At 39.1% G+C, this 15852-nt stretch overlaps 1 protein-coding gene across 4 annotated transcripts in view; it reads left to right on the top strand.

The window, feature by feature from the left end:
* The window catches only part of npas2 (neuronal PAS domain protein 2), a 40531-nt gene continuing 24679 nt past the window's right edge, over positions 1-15852 (top strand). For all 4 annotated transcript variants that reach the window (XM_069667585.1, XM_069667601.1, XM_069667593.1 and 1 more), the window contains exon 1: positions 1-234. The gene's annotated coding sequence lies outside the window, so the exon portion shown is untranslated. The remainder of the gene's footprint in view (positions 235-15852) is intronic.

The following is a 15852-nucleotide window of genomic DNA, read 5'->3' as shown; positions in this document are numbered from 1 at the left end:
TAAGAGCTCAGTCAAATGATAATGTAAAATTTGAGGTGTGTGTCGATCTGGATCTTCACCCTCAACAGGCTGTATCCCCAACAGAACGCCAGTCGGTATCAATCATTTGCAGACTGAGTCGGCGGTGCAGTTTCATCTCTCAGCAACTTTTCGGAATATAGGACGCGGGGATTTGTCGGCATTTTCCACATGTTTCCGTTTGGATTCGTCTGACCTTTTCCTCCTGTTAATAAGGTAAGTTTCCAGCTTTGTGTTGTCCGTGCTAACTGCTCGCTCCACAGTGTCCGTTTCGGTAGCTGAACATAACGGTTGTTTTAAACGTTTAACGTTCGCTCACATTAACGGTTAGAAACATTAACAGTTAGAAAATAAGAAACTGTATGACAGCAAAACCGATTCTCACTGAAGTTTCTCTGACTGTTTTCTATCCTTAAGTCTTTACGTCTTTAAAATATTTAAATATGTCTTCAAAAACATGTTAAATATCTTTTTATTTTTTATCATTGGAGAGCATTCAGCCTGTTTGAGACTAGCGAATAGCTACAAGAAGGCAGTGAGAGCTTCTTCATGTCAAACTCTAAATAATATTTACATGGCTGTTAAACAGCCTACAAAGATGTAGCATTTACGTCAATTCAAGTAATAACCATTACTATAACTGAAGTGTATTTAAAGCGAATGACATTTCCTCTGAGGAGCTATAACTAATACAATTGTCTACCTTGCTACCTGGAAAGTAGGTAGCATTTTGGTTCCGGGCAAACGCAGCCTTTTTATTACACTTGCAAAAAATTAAAACTCATTGTGTGAGTTGAGGAGAATTAAAAACCAAAACTTCCTTAGTCCATAGTAGTTGCCAAGTCGATTGCAACTGTGTCACTTTGGTAAGGGGACCTTGTGTGGCAAAAAAAAGTACCGGTGTTGTAGTTGAAAGGAGCCACTGTTCAATTGTCGAGCGATTATTCTGCGTCATAAATCCACGTATACTCATGTCGATGCTCGAGCCATTTTGCCGGCTTGCTGCGTCAGTGCCGAGGCTGGCCCAGCAGACATGAATAGTGATGAGGATGTGTGCTGACAGCTGAGTGGGACAGGCCGGGCTGCTCCTTCAGTGACTGAACTGGGGTGTTCACTGCACCATATGCTCCTTTTTTACATCATGCTGCTAAACATTCGGGCCAGCCTCATGACTCAGGACAGCTTCTTCTCCCTTCAGCTGATTTTTAGTCCTCTTGCTGAACCAAAATTTTCATTGTGGGCTTGATAAATGGGTCTATTTCAATTTGGTAAAGGCCTAAGGTCTGACCACATGAACCCTGATGTCAGAGGTTAGTTATGATCTATTCTTTCTAAGGCTTCCCCTATTCTGTCAACTATCTCGCTTACTTTATTGTGGCCTGTTATAGCAACGAACCAAATTAACGAACTGCACCTGTCTATAGATTAATGCCAGACATATAAACTAAGAAAAGATACAAGAAATAGGGGTGTCACAAGTTTCATTTCCTTCTTTGGCAAACAATACAACATTTGCTGATATCAAAAGTCTGTCAGAATATGCTTTTTGATTTGATTTAATTTAGGGGCCTGTGATCAATATTAGATGATATCATAGGCCCCTTTTTGTACAATCAGTTATAGTATTTGATGTCAACTAAAAAAAAACTAAAATATAATTTGACAATAGTATTACTGATGTTTGAATTAAAACAATCTATTATTTTAATGTCAAGAAAAAAATATATAGCTATGTCAGTGGGCCCATGACATGAGCATCTTAAAGATGAAGATATGGACCAATGTTTTTACTTTGTATCTATAATATTGAACTGTTAATCATTTAATCGATATATGGTTCCATATCGATGTCTCGTGTCACCCCTACCAAGAACCAGTAACATGTAATCAGAAAAATCAATCAGTCAGTCAAATTAAATGCATTAAATGTGTCAGTGGCGCACTGATGCAGCATATTAGCCTGTGAAGTCTTTGTGGGTGTTTGAGACGAATGTTAACCTTGAAACTTAACAGAAACGCTGTCCTGTTAAATAGTTTATAGTTCTGTTCACCTGACATTAAGCAGGATGGGATGTACACAGAGGAAAAGGGGAAACCCAGGGCTCGGGCCTGGTGCCACTCAATAACATAAAGTCTCTAAGTTTCTTCTAAATATTGTCTGGATGAAAAAGTTGGTAGTCATTGCACATTAATTACTATTGTGAGAATTGGTTTTATATTTGTAGCCTGATATTTACTTATTTTCTTTTCTTATTATTATAAGAGACAGTGCCATACGAGATTGAGGGTTTGTTACAAATATGACTAATAATACGTAATGGAACTTTTTATTATCTCATAAGTATGATGACACCATTATGACTAAGCATTTCATAACCACCAAAAGCTTTCTCAAAATTAGCTCTGCCAACACACTGATATGACAATATCTTTGATAATTTTGGCCTTTTCTTCCTTTTTTCCTTCTTTCTGGTGCTATTTAGCTACTTTACAACCTTTTTTTTTCTCCTCTTCTCCACTTCCTGTATAGGCAAAGGAGTTTACAGCATTGTATTTCCCCATTAAGAGTAAACTGTGAGAGGCCTTTATGGAGATTTCCTTTTCTGAGAATATGTATGGAAATACTTGTATTCTGTCTTAGCTCAAGCATTGCTGTGTCTGGGTTTTTTCCTCTCTTTGCTGGAGCTATTGGGTGGTGAAGGTTAGCTAACTGATGACACACAGCCTCGTCTCTGATGTTACAGAGCATGTTGTGGGGAAAGTAGGTTACTGGGCCATGTCCTGCAAGCTTAAACTGAACGCTAGTCTGAATATTGCTAGAGCTGCTTAGTGTGACTGGGCATGCACAAATGGTGTAGGGCCGCGCAACAGCAAAGGGATCACTTCCACGTCCTGTCTCTTTAAGAAGACAGAGTGGCGCTCCACATAGAATGAATGTTGAATGTACAACCCATGTTGATTCATCTCAAACACACATGAAATAGAGTGAAATCCGACAACAGGTGGGCTAACGTCACAGGTAGCAAATTACTAAGCCCTATTTACCTGTCTTATCTCTTTTTGTGGGAGCAGCCCATATTAAGAATTTACATTGTCATGTTTCCGTACGTGTCCACCTTGACATAATTTCTTTCATATCATCATCATGTTACCTGTACTTGCTTCCTGTGCGGATACTATAGCCTTATTTTTTATATAGCCTACTATTACTGGGCTATGTGACAATAGTTTACCTTTGGAATATCAGGTTCAATCTTGTAGCATATCGTATCCCCGTTTTTGCTTTGTTTTTTAATAATTAGGCATCAGACAACTACAGGTATAATAGGAACAATATGAAACCTTTCTAATATAAAGGTTGGGTAGAAAAAACATCAGAGGCATTCTTAGTTACACAGAGCAGCAGAGAAAGTAATAAAACACAAAGCTGAGAGAGATGAGAAACAGGCACTCTGACTTTATTAGGCAGGTATTTTAAGTATTTGTAATTTCCATCAGATCCAGACTACATTTCCATGCTCCTTGACAACCTGTAACAATAGTTCCTGATGTTTGTAAGTGTTTTGAATGCTCTCTGTCCAGCCCTCAGAGCCTGTTTGCACTCTTCCAAGAAAGGCTATTCCTAGAGTGCTTTGTCTTGTGCGATTAAGCTTAAACAGGCTCTGGCAGTTGTAATGAACAGTATTAAACACAAGCTGGTTCCTCACCTATAGTATCTGTCTAACTGGACAGACATCCAACTGACGATTTCAATGAAGAATTCAATATATTTACAAATAGATAGTATTTACTTCATGCCATTGAATGGTAGGCTACATTTTTTCTTTGACTTTGTGGTGGTGCCACAATATTCAAGTATGTTAATTGGAAATAAGAATAAGCCAAATACGGCTTGATAACATAAATAATACTTTATTTAAAAAAGTTATTTTATAAGCCACTATCGGTTTTTAAAGTTGGACGAGTGACCGACAGCTGTTTCAAAACATAAAGTAAAAAAAAAAGAATCTTTTTCCAACGTAATTATTTGGACATGCTGGCTAAAGTGCTGGTTCTTTCAGTACAAATGATTGAGTATGGTTAAAGTTTAAATACCTAATGTTAGTAGGACTGCAACTGACAATTCATCAAGAAATACTTTTGCAGTGATATAAAACAGAAAATAGCTACAATAAGTCACATTTGTGAAACCAGAACCAGCTAATAATTTGCCTTTTTGATTACAAGATTGCACATGATTACTAATAGTCGTGAAATAGTTGGCGAAAGTGTTGGTCAGACACAGCTTGATTTAATAGTTTTAAAGTCCCACTTAATGACTGCAAGATTAGCATAACTAAACCTAAAGTAGGCTCCTCTTGTCCCCTATGGAAAGGCAAACCCACAGACTATATACTGCACTGTGTGGCGTTCCCGCTGTTTTGTTTTTACATTCTGCTCCAGTATTCTTAATGCAATCTCTCACAGCCTTTCTTGTGCTACATTTAGATCCAAACCAAAAGCCTTGCTCGAGTGGTGGCTGAGCATTTACTTGTTTTGTTGTCAGAGAGCTTTTCCTTTTCTGCTGGAAGCAACAGTCTGCACTTAACTTCGCAGGACGAATAAAGACGCTGCATCTTGTGCCTACACTCTCCTCTTAACGAGCACTCATTCAGATACTTATTATTTCTCTCTTGGTTTTGGTGATTTCTCTTCTTTTATTATGTTGATTTATTCATTTTATGTTTATATTATGTGTTAATATTAGGTGCTTATTGAATCAAAGTGGTTTCCGCACAGTTAAGCTAAAACACAAAAGTAGTCATTAGGCATTTTTGTGTTGAGGCAGCTGTGCACGGCAGATGTCACTCAAAATGTGATCTGCAACACTTCACCGTCTTGAGAAACGGTCTAAACGACAAAATGAGCTGTTTTTTTAACTAGGTTTTGTATGCGTGACAAACATTTATGTTCGCTCAGATTTTTATGGATGCTCTAGAGATAATCAACTTTGATTACTATTGCGAGCCAAATTTCCTGAGGCTTTTGTAATGTAATAATTATCCGTATGGTTGAAACTACAACCACAGCATTTATGAAAGAGACGCCATTAGACCTGTTTATCAGCTTTGTTGAGCTAGATCTGTGCTTACGTTAATACCCTTACATTGAACAGTGAATAGTTGGTGGATCTACCCTAAGGACATTTGCGCTTTTTACAAGCCTCTGTAGCCCAGAGAGAAGCAACATATCAGAAGAGATAGCAATGCTGATTATCAACATCAAACATGAGCATTTCTTTTGCTCTATGCTGCACTACACTGATGCCTTCGTCTGTGAACTCGGACAGTGAAAACATGCACAGTATGTTGCACATGACTCCTGAGACTATGACTGGTATTCATGTCACCCTCTTAACCTTGTAACTATGACAGACAAAATGTTCAGCTCCGGTTATATAACTGCAGCTACAGACGTCATCGTCCTCGCTGCTGTCGCTGATCTCTTGCTCCAAAGCACACAGTCATTGTCCTCAGTAGCTCCAGGCTCAGATTCACTAGGGCATGATTAAGACATTTAGCTGCTTTTTGACAGAAAAAAGATGAAACGAAATCTTCCAATCTCTTGGCTCTAAGACATATTACCCTGTGTGACTTTGCTCTCCCCCTTTTTTTATTCATTGCATGAAACGAGCGGCTGAGATAAACATCGGAACATTTTGTGTGAAATCTGTTCAAAGAAGGTGCTGTACTACACAAGGATCTCTTTTAAGGACATTTTTATTTTGACCTGAGGTGGGCCATTCTCTTCATTCAAAAGAGTGAAGTTGTCATCTTAAAGAAATGAGAATCATTAAGTGTCAGGTGAATTTGAGTGCTGCACTGCCTTCTGCTCAGAAATGTCTTTCCCTTATGAACGAGTCAAAGCTTTCTTTTGGAGACCCTGCGTTGCTATAGCTGATTCACAGGACAGGTTAAGCCTTTATCTTTCTTCCACCGCACAAGGTCACTTCCAGGAATCGGGTGTGGCTCCACTTTGTATTTGGGATGAGGAAAATAAACAGTTTCACAATACGTGTGGGCCCTGCCCCTTTGTGTGACCTATATGTGATTCAGATTCTTGAGCTCAGGGTGTTGGCTGCATGTGCATTACGAGGCGGTTTGTTTTGGTGGAGTAAAACACACAAGACTCATAAGCATAAGAATACTAACGAGCGTGTTGCGTCTGATGCTGACGTGCAAGAGCACTCCCAGTTGGATTTCATGTTGTTTTATGTTCAGTAGGTCATCTGCAATCTGTGATGTCAAGTGGCCAAACCTGATTATGTTTGTGACACTGCGCTGGAGGGTCAGAGCTCACACAGCACTGCGATAATGGATTTTTATTTTGTGGCCTGAAAATGGAAGCAGAGAAATTTACATTTAGCATACGAATACTGCAACCTTGATGCTGTGGGGATTTCTGTGATTTTTACTCAGTATTTCAAATATTTTCTTGACTTGCTGGTTTTGCATACGAGCACAATAGAGTGTGATATCTTAAGGGAAATGTTGTTCCTTTGTGCACATGTAGGGTCAGAGGGCAGGGTCTCTCTAAGAGCTGTAAGTGATTTGCTCAAGGACACTTCAGCAGGGTGTGTGGATCATGAATCATTATCACAGTAAAGCCTGATCTGCTTTCCTGTTTTATGAGCTGTTATCCTGAATAATATGTGCTCATAATTACGCTTAGAGGTTGTGGCCTTATTAAGCATTCAGATAATCCGTTTTTCACTGCGCTTTAATCAGGCGTGTGTGTCAAAACACTGTGAAAGTAAAAACTAGTCGGTGTTATTGTTTTTCTTTCCAGCCGGCTAACGATCCAGCCCTTTATCATTAAAAATGCAGATGTTATTAACCCACTTCTTTCTCAGGCTTCTATTGTGATTATATGTGAACTCATTTTTTCTGATAGCAGGCCCTCAGGTGAAAAAGGATGCCATCTACAGCTGGTTTTGCAGCCTATTGTTCAACTGAAGTGTTAATTACCCTTAAGCATATATGAATAATTCATGGCTGGTTGTCAATAATGTCTGCTCTTTCAATCTGGGAATGAGAAATATCTGCAGTCCTGTGCTTTTGCTTTTAAAATTAAAAAGAGTGGGTATTTGGTCCTTTGGCAATTCAATATGAAGCTTTTCCTCAAAGAGATGAATGCTTTTTATTACAAGCTGCTTTCCTTTATAAAGAGAAACCTTAATCTAACAAGAGAGATTTGTGTGCTTTCACGAGAGGAAGCTTTGGAAATATGAACGGCAGCGTGTCATAACAAGGAAAATGAAATGGCAATAGATAGGAATGGAGACATAAGGTCATTTTTTCCATGGACTGCTTGCGAAAGGCTATTTGAGTTCACTTCAGAGTCTGTGCAGAAGACAGCGGCTGGTTGGGATTTTACAGTCAGTCCCTTGTGAATTACATACAATGATATAAGTCTGGTTATCAACTCAAAATGTGTCTTTGAAGGCATTGTAGAAAGCCTTCCCAAAGCCAGGAATGTAATCAAAGATGTAACCCACTATGTGAGCCTGAGACAGCGGTACAAAGAAAGAGCTGCGTTGCCCTTTCCACCCATGCCCTAGAATTGTGACCCACATATTTGCTCACACACTGCCTTAGGTAATTGCATCTTTTTCCTGAGCAGCAGCAGACAATAACAGGCCTGGAATAATTTGAATCATTTAGAATTGTTGAAAGAACATAATTATGAGGAAATTTGAGAGTAATCTACCAGGTGAAATGATGTTTGTTTTATACGTCTGCTTTGTCATTGAAAGGAGGATTCGGCCACCCACAATGAGCCTGCGCTGTGTGGTGAATGTGTAATTACAAGGCACTGCGGGATGAGGTATCACAGAAATCATTGACAAATGTTGACGTATAAGCAGCGTAAGCCAGCATGGAATAAGTGAGAGAAACCTACGGAAAATGTAGAGGTAGACTAAACAGGACGGAGCTTGATGCACGCTTAAAATGAAAGGACTCATTTATGTTTTCTACATTAATTAAGCCCCATTATTTTCTTTACCTTTTAATTAAAGCCCAGATATTATGTGCTCAGATTACCAAAGTGTCTGTTTTGTATAGATTAAATTGAAAAATACTCTGTAGTCAGAAATAGACTGTGTATAAGACGTGGATGTAGCCAGCGTGATGTCACCCATTGGGTTTGTGGACTACCAATTTTGAAGCCTTCGACATTTTTGGCGTCGTCATGCTGTTGTTCCAGAAGAGACCATACTTGGGGAAAAGGATGGACACAGGTTGCTATGTCTTTATCCTTGTTGACAGGTTGCTTATGTAGCGACTTGTCAATTATAGGTGGCCATGCCCTAAAGAACGGGGATGTTTTACTCTAAATAGGACTGTGATTTACATAATGAACATCATGCTGAAAAGAAGATTTGAAACTAGAGATTTAAGATCATAAAACTCATAAAGGGAAAAGTTTACTAAGGTAATAAATCAAGTGAAAATTAGGGTAATAAAGACCTCTGTATAATTTGATTTCTTTTTTAAACCAGTGGAAGTACAGGCTATTAGAAAGAATGAATGTTCATCGACTTAATGTCTTCTAAACAGTCTACAAATGTTATGTCATTTGTACTTTTGCTTGCTTATTTACTTAAACAATAAGTGGATTATTTAAGAGAAGTTTTCCTCAAGTGATCAATCATTTGCCTCATAATTTTAGCACAAAAAACAGACTCATTCAGGTCGTTTACATAGGTGCAGTTATGGAGAGCATGTGGGAAAGGGCATGTGTTTTTTCTCTGTAATGCACAGCAGGTGAGGATGTGTTAAACTGCACTGTGACAGGAGCGTCCAGCGGGTAGAGCTGTGAGTGCAAAGGTTCAGCTGTTGCCCAGGGGAGGATTAGAGTGAAGCTGCTGTTTGGTTGAGACGGACAACGCTTGTGGGAAAGCTCCGCCGAGATTTTGGTTGCCTTTTTTTTTCCATTGTGTAATCAATGGAAGAAAATGCTATAATGGGCGAGAATGTCCCAAATAGTCCCTGCTGTCATTTTTTCCCCCCCATCATCCTTGCTCTGCTGTTGTGCAACAGCTGAAGTTGTGCTTCATCTATACTGGATTGCAAGGTGTGAAATGTCCTTGACCCGGACATTGTGTAACTTCAAACTAGACAACAGTGAGGAAGGGGTGAAGAAAGGATTGCAAAAAAGAGACCCTGTTTCCTTTAAGGAGGTGAATTTTCTTTGATTGTTGCTGGATGAACATCTGCTGAAGATGTGATGCTCTTACTTTTGTGGGTGAATACAGAGATCAGGAGTTTAAAGCATTCATCTGCAATGTCAGTCTTTCCAGTTCAAGTATTTATTAAGCCATTATTACTGCACTACTACTCAGGGCCTATACAATTGTAAAATGTGAGTATTTATTCTTGTTTACCTTGCCGTAACTTCAGACCTCTCTGCTGCATCTCGTGTCCTCAGTATTTCCTTGTATTAATGTTATGTAAGACGACCTTTGCTTCAATATTATTTAATATTAACAGAAAAAACAGGAAATTAGTGTTTCACAGCTGCAGCAGTAATCATCCCTTCAGCCCGGTAATAAATCATGTTTCCTTGCTGTGTACATAGTGTTGAGAAGGTTCGGCTTTTTGTAATGAGGAATCAGAGCGTACAGCCAGAAAAGGTTTCCTGTCACTTTATTAATATTCATCAGACTAACAAATGGGTTTCTGATGTGTGTATGAAAAATCTCCCAGACCTGAGGAAAAAGGAAACCAGCGTCTTTATGGACGTAGCCGCCGTGGTTGGAGGGAAAGTAGACACCACACATTGTTACCATGGGAACACAGAGCGAACAGCAGTGCCACAGTCTAATTAATGACAGTCAGTGCTTCAGCACAGGGCTGCGATGACATCACCAATACCAGCTATCACAGATGTAGCCGCAGGCGATATGGCTTAATGTCTGAGTGATTATCACAATAATGCTGTGTGCTCTTCTTCTCTGATGCAAATGAATGCAGTCTGGACAAAAGTACAGGATGTAAAGCCTCCAACTCTGAGCATTTATTATGTAGTGAGGCCTGCTTATGAGCACTAAATGTCATCTCATCATCCAATAGCATGACCTACATAAAAGAGCGGAACTAATCTCTATGTAGGCGGATGGTGAATAATGCAGTAAAATGTGGGAGATCTTTATGAATCTTAGATGTCTCACACTTGTTGGTTGCTGGCATAGCAACAATTTATTTCAGAATAATTATGTTTCATCACTCTGGCATTGTTCGCTTTCTTTTATTTTGGTATCAAGTTGAAGAGTGTAAGCTCCCACATGAGTGCGTACAAAATCTTTGATGATTTTTGAACAACAGTCTTTCATAAGTAAGGTTACTTTGACATCAATTATTTTGTTGTAGCAGCTGTTCCTGCATTAATATACTTTTCAACCTTTTTGACTTTTAAAAAGATATCACTTTGTGGTACAACAAATTAGCTGAGATATGTAACGAGACTGAAGCTGCATTTCCACCACACAGACAGAGTAAAAATTAAGTTCCTGGGACAAAACTTTACCCCCAAAAAAGTTCTCCAAACATACAGGAACTTTGGGGGTTAAGATTTCTGACTGGCCGAGTACCTTCTGCATTTTCTGCAGCCCTGAAAAAGTACAGTAAAAAGGTGGGCTGCGTCCTTTATACAGGTGCGACAAATATACCAGTATAAAATTCAGAGAGAGGTATTTTACCCCAACGATGGAGCTATAATCTAGCTAAAGCTTCGTCACGGACATGCGCTGTCCTGATCGCCAGTGCAGCCGCCATCTTTACAACAATCAACGTTACCGTAGGCTGAGCTCAACTACCACAGGGGAAACTAGCAGGATTTCAAACTCGACATGGCGAAAACAGATGGTAGGCTTTAATTTGTGTGTGTTTTGAATTGGATTCAAATGAAAATAAAGTGAAATAGTGTTAAAATAACTCACACGTTTTTATGAATCAATAGCTATTTCCCTCTGGGATCCCCCCCAAAAACAGACTGCGTCTTATATTCCGGTGTGACTTATATTCAGGGTTTTACGGTATGTTTATTTTTTTGTTTATTGTCTCGCCTTCAACACATCAATAGAATTACAGAAAAAAGCATAGAACAGATGGACAGACAACAAAGTCCAGGCCGATTGAACACTTATGTTGAGGCAGAAATCCAGTTAAGTGATGTTGCAGTTATTCACAAATAATGATGTGTCCCTGGCTTTATAGTTGTTGTGTAGTTGCACAGTCAATGGACTAATTTGCCTAATATTTGTGGGTCTGTGGGCTGCATTGAAAATGTGTTACCTGAGAAGTAGTTCATGGGACTGAAAGTTCTCGGTACTTTTGATAGACTTAGGAAAATGAAGTGTCGACTGTCATGCATGTGAATTTGCTACAGTAATGCTTTGTGCTACATGCTACCATCAGCTTGCTATCATGCTCCCAAAGACAATGCTAACATGCTGATGTTAATCAGATTCAAAGAGGCAGTCTGGAACATCTCAGTGTGTTCTCATTGGCAGTGAAAATTGCATGTGTTTTTGGACTTTACTCTAACAGAGATCCAAACAACTACCTTACATTATTTTCTGTTTGTCTTCATCTGAACGACTTCATTTCTTTTGAATTTGCTTTTCATCACTTGTAGTCATCGATCTTTTCTCTGTTTGTTCAGCCATAGTCACCTCTCACTCGCAACTCAGCAGAGTCCAGAGAAAACAGCATAACCCTTCCGCCTGCTCGCTCGTCTAATCACTGTAAACCACAACGAGTGGCTGCATTAGAGCACAGTTTCCTTGATGAATAACAGTCTTTACATTTGCTCTATTGGCTCAAAGGAAGTGCTTCGTCGGAAACATGGAGTCGATTCAGGGACACAGAGGAAAGTATTTGTACAGTAGAAATGTTTCAGGAATCATCAGGCCATTGCAGAACATTTATTTCCTCTGTGGCTGCCATGCTTCATTTATACTTCATATGATTTTGAGGGAAAAGAACTGATTGGGATCACAAAAACTCTTAAGAGACGATGCAAATGTGTTACAATAGTATTGCAAGAACTATTCATAATCCAATCAGTATCATTTCAGATCTTTTGCTTTTCTAGTCCTTTTTGTATATTTGTTTGTAAAGCAACCCCAGACCAGACAGGTTGGTAAATAACAGTGTACTGTGTGAAGTTTATTGACATCATGTTACATGATTTTTGCATGTTGAAGGTCACAGTTTTTGGACTGTTACCTCTCTTCACCCCTTTTTCTTTTTTTCTCTTATTTATCACTTTCGTGTTTTTGCATTTCTGTGAAGACATTGCTTCCATCTATATCAAATATATGCATGACTAAAGTGTATTAATATTACATTTCTAGGTCTTGCAAACGTCAATACTTTCATGTCAGCTTGGGGTTTTTCAGATCTGATAGTAGTATTAATAAAATCTGGCAATCTGACTTGTAACTTCAAACATCCTAACAATAATGATCAAAGCAGTGAGAAAAATGACGCTTTCATGTGGATGCTTCCAGATTTTCAGAAGATTTAAGTCCTACTTATCTTTTATTTAGCAGATATGCACTCAGGGTAAAGTGTCTTCTTACTGACTTTGTTCTTCCTGTCCCTACTGTACCGCAAAATACTTTGCTACTTCACAGTCACATCAATTTTGCAGTGAGCTCTGAATTGTAGTAATTTCTGTGCTTGGATGTGTGTTCATGGTTATCAGAACCAGGGGTAGTGTTGGAAGTCTTTTCTGATGGTAACTGAAGCCTCTAGAAACCATTAGCATCCGAATGTTATCCAGCTGTATTGTATTTTATTTAGAATAATTGAATAAGTGGAGCTAAACACAAACATTTAGTTGTTTACAAAAAAAATGACCAGTTTACTGGTATGTTTAATGCAAGTATAGAAAAATCTGATTTATGGTGCAATATAATTAAGTGCTTGTAGAGGTATCTGCTACACTAAACCCTGGTTAGTAAACACACATGACTGAAATATATCTGATGCCTATTATTTACTTATAATCAATATTTAACTGGGCCAGAAGAGCTTTTACATGAGGCAACAAAGAAGCACAAAATTGCTTTTCTTTATCCACATGTTTGACACCAGTTGCTTGCTTACTGACTCATGTATGGGCAGTCATTTCATACACTTTTCTTTATTCTCTCGGACAGCAACATAATGCCAGGTGATTCAGTGGAATAGTTTTGTTTCCGGTCGTGGTTGCTGGCTCACAGTGTCTGTAGCACAGTGTCTTTGTCTGGGTTGATTCACCACTTAGGCTACATATAACTGATCTCTGCTGTTTGGCCTCATTTTGGAGGTACAGTAACAACAGTTCATCTCTCCGGTTGTGTTGTTTTACACCAGTTGAAAGCCACTTAGTTTTTATTGGTGTTTTCTGCGATACACAAGGACACTGCCAGCTGATTAACTGCACTGTATGTGCTTCAACCTCCTAATCTGTACATTTCAACACCTTTAAGTTACCATGGTTAATGATGGAAATATAACTGCAAGTGTGCTTTGTCCAGCCCACTCAGTTTCTGCCATACTCCTGCCTTTCATGTCTTTTGGACCGGAGAGAAACTGGAACAACCAGTGTGATCACACATTGGGAACTCCACAAAGAAAGGCCCAACGTTGGCAATTGAATGTGGCCGATGTAGTGGGGGGCCTCAGTGGTGCCTGGTGGCCCCTGCTGTGTTCAGTCTGGCTAAACTGTAGCATGCTAGAAAATTTAGACCAATAAGTTGCAGAAGAACAATGATTGATGATGTGATTTGCTGTTATTTTGTTCATAAATGGCAACATAATTAATAGTCCATATTTATATAAGACTCATATTTAGTTGTCTGTAAGATAAGCAGACACCCTACTCCATTGACTGCAGGACTAAGATGCCTCAAACTCTGTACCTTTTGTAAAGAGGTCATAGTTAAGAGCAGTGGGACATTTGACATTGGCACTGTTGCCACAACGGATCCATGCCAAAGATTCGATATCCCATTGAGCACAAAGATGCAGTCATTCAGTCGATGAAGGTGGTATAAGTCACTGGGGGATCAGAGAGACGTGCTGTGTCGCTGTGGCTCTATGTCTCACAAGCTGGTTAAAATGGCATCATACTGGTACCACATCATAAGCCGGATCAGTCATCAAAATCTGGACTAGTGCAACAGCTGCAGACGGAATAAGCTGTGGGAAAGTGTGACTCATTACATGAGGATGGCCATTGAGACAAGTGCTCTGGAAATGTTGCAATGCTACAAGTCTGTCTCAAGCTCATGGACGTCTGGAGAGACATTATAGTCATAAAATGTTGAATAATGAGGCTTGGTAGAGCTGAGAGAGTTCGGTTTTAAAAGTTGGAAAATCTGTAAAAAGCAACCAAAAGAACCCACATATGGAACATGAGATAAATGTTTTTAGTCCCCTGTGCAGCTGTAGTATTAGTCGTTATATAACATCACAGCACTTGCTGTTGATAATTGCCTGTGATTGAAGAGGAAACAGTATTTCAGTCTTCGATATGATTTGTTAAAAAGTGTGTATGTGCAAGCCTACACTCGCCCTCTCCATTGTGAGAAGCTCCACTTGACTAATTGGGCACATGCACAACAGGTTTTCTCATGTCATAGACTGACTATCAGAGCAGGGGATTCTCATGTGCTCTGCACAGTTCATTCACATGACAGCTGACCTTTGTCACAAGACAGCCCATCATTAGGGAAACACTTTAATGCATGCTAAGGATCCAGCATGAATGTAAGGAAAGGGAAGTACAACATGAGATTAGTAGATAGATAAGATAGATTCTAGCATACAGCACTTGGGCTTTGACTGCATATAAAACAGTCAGACAGAAGTGCACATTTCTTGGCAGAAGTCTGGCTTGCATACCAAAGTCAATACAGGCCCGAAGGAGGAAATTCTTTGGTATAAATATGCTTTTTAGACATGCAAGGTGCATGGTTCTGTGGATGGCAATGTCAGTCTGTTAGGCTATTGATTGGACGGTGTGTCGGCTCACCACTTTTGTCCAGACTGAATATCTCAACTGCAATGGGATTGGATATTCATGACATTTTGTAAAGACATTCATGGTCAGAGGATACCAGAGAATATGTTTTATTCTTGAGGTTCACATTTGTGGTTTTGGGTGAAATATCTCTAAAAGAATTGGATAGATTGCCATGACGTTTCGTGCAGTGTTGAATGGATGAATTGTAACCTTATATATTTAATGTTACCTGATTTTTCCATCACCATCATAACACATAACACCACATTCCCACCAGCTTTTGCCTTTGTAATACTGTTTATTACTAATCATTATATTTGTGATAAATATAGCTGCTTCACATCTACCTGTTGATGTGGCCACTGTGAGCATGTTACAATGCTAGCATTAGCATTTTGCTCCGAGCACTCCTCAGTACAGTGTAACAGAGATGCTTGCATGGCTCCAGACTATAGATCTTTTATCATTACTTAACTCAAACTATTTATGTATATCATTTTGCTAGTGTTATTGAAAACAGAGGCAACTGAAAGAGCTAGTTGACAAAAATCAAAGGGACTGTCCAATTCATTTAACATGGAATTACATAAAGTAATAATTCACATTGTGGTTTGCCAAATTGTAAATTAGACATTGCAGCGTAAAGTGGCGCATCAGTCTCAGCTAGTGTGAAAATGCCCTTCTGTTTTGCTCAGCAGTACACAAGACTTTGAAACTTGGACTGTGAAAGTACTCAATGCCATATATTTAACCAAGACTGCAGTGACTTCTGTT

This window comes from Semicossyphus pulcher, unplaced genomic scaffold (genome assembly GCF_022749685.1).
Source record: "Semicossyphus pulcher isolate SPU_LCO1_2020_fin unplaced genomic scaffold, fSemPul1.0.p SCAF_10, whole genome shotgun sequence".
Lineage (NCBI taxonomy): Eukaryota > Metazoa > Chordata > Actinopteri > Labriformes > Labridae > Semicossyphus > Semicossyphus pulcher.
This window is presented reverse-complemented; position numbering and strand designations above follow the sequence as displayed.